Source organism: Aegilops tauschii, chromosome 7 (genome assembly GCF_002575655.3).
Source record: "Aegilops tauschii subsp. strangulata cultivar AL8/78 chromosome 7, Aet v6.0, whole genome shotgun sequence".
In the NCBI taxonomy this organism is placed as follows: domain Eukaryota; kingdom Viridiplantae; phylum Streptophyta; class Magnoliopsida; order Poales; family Poaceae; genus Aegilops; species Aegilops tauschii.
The window spans coordinates 195,097,668-195,102,412 of record NC_053041.3 but is presented as its reverse complement, the minus strand read 5'-3'; positions in this window follow the sequence as shown (position 1 = coordinate 195,102,412).

Here is a 4,745-nt window from a genome sequence, read left to right as displayed (position 1 = left end):
CATTTGGCCACGAGGGCACAGGGCGCGCCCCCTGCCTCGTGGGCCCCACGTGGACCCCCTCCACTTATTCCAGCACCCACTCACTTCGTCTTCCTCCAGAAAAAATCCTCCCATAGCTCAAACCCGTGGTCTAGCTCATCCTGCTGCCATTTTCAATCTCTTTGCTCAAAGCTCCATTCACAAAACTATTTGGGAAGATTGTTCTTCGGTATGTGACTCCTCCAATGGTCCAATTAGTTTTTGTTCTAGTGCTTTATTTATTGTAAATTTTTGCTGCTAAGGTGACCCTGTTCTTGAGCTTGCATGTCAAATTTATATGGTCCGAAGTAGTTTTAATGCATGATTTAGCCTCTAGGCACTTGTGGGAGTAGTTGCTATCAATCTTGTTGAGTTTGGTTCACTTTTATTTTGAGTCGCTAAAATTTCAGAAATTTTCAGAGGGAGAAAATGTTGAAGAGATTGTTGAGAGGCTCTTCGAGCCGAAGCTCGAAGGATAAGCAGAATGAGGAGAATAAAAATCCCAAATACAATCTTCCTCGCACTGCGGAGGTTCAGCCATGCGAATGGCCTTGTGACGCGTTCTTGAGAGCCGCCGGAATTTACAATGACTTTTATTACTTGGCTGAGAATGCAGGCCTCACCAACTTCCTCCGCGACCAGCGCGAACAGTATCTCCTACTCACTAATATTTTCGTGAAAAATTATTATTTCCATGCTAAGAAATCACCACCTTCAGTGGAGTTTCACTTATATGATGAGGTTAAGGAGATGTCACTTCATGATTTTTGTCGGGTCTGCAAGATACCCTTTGTGGCAGCATCGAGGAACCACACCGTAGTGATGTGGATGAATTTATTGACAGAATTGATGTAGGGGAAATGAGGAAAGTTTCCGATGCAAGAATTACTAGTATACATTTTCCTGTTCTACGTTACTTTGCGATATTTGCTAGTAGATGCTTAATTGGTCGCGGAAACAGTGGAAATCTTAGTGCTCCTGATCTTGTCATTTTGCGCCATGCTTTGTTTCGTGATACAACTTTCAGCTTAGGCGCTATTATTGCTAAACGATTAAGTCTGAACCGTACAAAGGGCCCCATCTTCGGAGGCATCTTTGCTTCACGCCTTGTTGAACACTTTGGGAAACCTATTAGGCATTATGAGAAAGAGGAAAAGTTGCTACCCCCTATTTTTCTAGATTATAAGAGTATGGTAGCACATGATTTTATTGTTAAAAATAAGAAGAAGATGCTTAAGTACAATCTGATATTTTATAAAAGTCACTGTGAAATTATTACCTTGCTTGCACCCTCTTTGTTTAACATACTTTCAGGCACGTACCTCATCTTGCCAGAGGCCATTTATGCATACTGGAGGCTGACACAAGTTCCAGAACCTGAGCCTGAGCCACCACTTGAACCTTACCGACAGTCCGTTTATCAGTGGGACCCGGAGGAGATCGCCAACCAGTGGCACCCTGAGGACCCTCCTCAGTACACCAGAGAGAGTAGCTTTGATCCGTGGCCATAGACCAACTTAGGCCAAAAGCCTAAGCTTGGGGGAGTACGTATTTCTCACCGACATTACATTCATGTTCACACACTCATTCTAGTTGTCGGTGCTCATACTTTTTCATTGTACTATCCATGCTAGTTTATTTTCTTTTCTAAGCCTTCATCTTGTATGTTTGAAAAACTTAAGAAAAACCAAAAAATTAGTTGTAGCTTTTAGCTAGTTTACTTTCCATGCCTGTAGTAGTAGTAATTAAAAGAAAACCCAAAAAGATTTCTCGTTCTTCTTTTGCTTGTTGGGAGCTTTCCCATGTAAATAGTTTTATTTCTTTTCTTGTTCTTTGGGGGTCGAGAGGAGAAGACCATGATTTGGGGGTCGAGAGGAGAAGACCATGATGAAAATGTTGAGTGGCTCTCATATGCATTATTGTTGATTTAACCAAGAGCCCATATTACCTTGTCTTCTCCCTTGTATTGAATGCTTGCAGATTTCAGCTTAGTCCAATGCACGTGCACTATTATTATTATCCACATCGTTCGGTCATGCGAGTGAAAGGCAATAATGACGATATATGATGAACTGATTGAGATGAGAGAAGCTGGTATGAACTCGACCTATCTTGTTTTTGTAAATATGATTAGTTCATCGTTCCAGATTCAGCCTATTATGAATGAAACATGTTTGCAATGACAATTAGAGATTATAGTTTCTCATGCCATGCTTAATTTGCTAGGAGTTTATAATGGTTTACCTTGCGTGCCAACATGCTATTAAAATGGTTGTGATGTGGTATAATAGGGTGGTATCCTCCTTTGAACGATTCGAGTGGCTTGACTTGGCACATGTTCATGCATGTAGTTGAAACAAAATCAACATAGCCTCTACGATATTTATGTTCATGGTGATTTATATCCTACTCATGCTTGCACTCATTGTTGATTAATCTTAATGCATGTTCATGACTGCTGTCGCTCTCTAGTTGGTCGCTTCCCAGTCTCTTTCTAGCCATCACTTGTACTAAGCGGGAATACTGCTTATGCATCCACTTCCATAAACCCCAAAGTTATCCCATATGAGTCCACCATACCTTCCTATATGTGGTATTTACCTACCGTTCCAAGTAAATTTGTATGTACCAAACTCTAAACCTTCAAATGAAATTCTGTTTTGTATGCTCGAATAGCTCATGTATCAACTAGGGTTGTCTATATCTTCCATGCTAGGTGGGTTATTCTCACGATGAGTGGACTCCGCTCCTTATTCACGAGAAAATGGCCAGTAATCGGGATGCCCAGTCCCATGCTCAAATCAAAATAATTGCAAACAAAACTCCCCCGGGATTGTTGTTAGTTGGAGGCACCCGTTGTTTCGGACAAGCCATGGATTGATGTTTGTTGGTGGTGGGGGAGTATAAACTTTACCATTCTGTTTGGGAACCGCCTATAATGTGTGTAGCATGGAAGATATCGAGATCTCTTGGTTGTTATGTTGACAATGAAAATATGCCACTCAAAATATTATTTATCTCTGTTTCAAAACTCAAGCTCTGGCACCTCTGCAAATCCCTACTTCCGTCTGCGAAGGGCCTATCTATTTACTTTTATGTTGAGTCATCACCCTCTTATTAAAAAGCACCAGTTGGAGAGCACCGCTGTCATTCGCATGCATTGCTATTAATTTACATTGAGTATGAGTGTGACTGGATCTCTCTTACCATGAATTACAATGTCTAGTCAATCCTTGATCTTCAGGGGTGCTTTGCATTTATGTTTTGCGGTCTTAGAAAGGGCTAGCGAGATACTATCTTGTTATATCATGTTATGATTGTTTTGAGAAAGTGTTGTCATCCGAGATTTATTATTATTGCTCGCTAGTTGATTATGCCATTGATATGAGTAAATATGAGACCTAAATGTTATTGTGAATATGGTTAGTTCATAATCTTTGCTGAAAACTTGAATGCTGGCTTTACATATTTGCAACAACAAGATCAAACAGAGTTTGTAAAAGTTTTTCTTTATCACTTTTAGTTTGTCAACTGAATTGCTTGAGGACCAGCAAAGGTTTAAGCTTGGGGGAGTTGATACGTCTCCAACATATCTACTTTTCCAAACACTTTTGCCCTTGTTTTGGACTCTAACTTGCATGATTTGAATGGAACTAACCCGGACTGACGCTGTTTTCAGCAGAACTGCCATGGTGTTATTTTTGTGCAGAAATAAAAGTTCTCAGAATGACCTGAAAATCCACGGAGACACGTTTTGGAATTAATAAAAAATACTGGCAAACGAATCAGCATCAGGGGGCCCACTGAGAATCCACCGACCTCAACTCCAACTCCATATATTCACGTTCGGGGAGAAAAAAATCAGAGAGAAGGATTCATCGCGTTTTACGATACGGAGCCACCGCCAAGCCCTAATCTTCCTCGGGAGGGCTGATCTGGAGTCCGTTCGGGGCTCCGGAGAGGGGAATCTGTCGCCATCGTCATCATCAACCATCCTCCATCACCAATTTCATGATGCTCACCGCCGTGTGTGAGTAATCTCATCGTAGGCTTGCTGGACGGTGATGGGTTGGATGAGATTTACCATGTAATCGAGTTAGTTTTGTTAGGGTTTGATCCCTATTATCCATTATGTTCTAAGATTGATGTTGCTATGACTTTGATATGCTTAATGCTTGTCACTAGGGCCCCGAGTGCCATGATTTTAGATCTGAACCTATTATGTTTTCATGAATATATGTGAGTTCTTGATCCTATCTTGCAAGTCAATAGTCACCTACTATGTGTTATGATCCGGCAACCCCGAAGTGACAATAATCGGGACCACTCCCGGTGATGAGCGTAGTTTGAGGAGTTCATGTATTCACTAAGTGTTAATGCTTTGGTCCGGTACTCTATTAAAAGGAGGCCTTAATATCCCTTAGTTTCCAATAGGACCCCGCTGCCACGGGAGGGTAGTACAAAAGATGTCATGCAAGTTCTTTTCCATAAGCACGTATGACCATATTCGGAATACATGCCTACATTACATTGATGAACTGGAGCTAGTTCTGTGTCTCCCTATGTTATAACTGTTGCATGAGGAATCGCATCCAATGTAATTATCCATCATTGATCCATTGCCTACGAGCTTTTCACATATTGATCTTTGCTTAGTTACTTTTCCGTTGCCACTGTTACGATTGCTATAAAAACTACTACTGTTACTTTTGCCACTGTTACCGTTA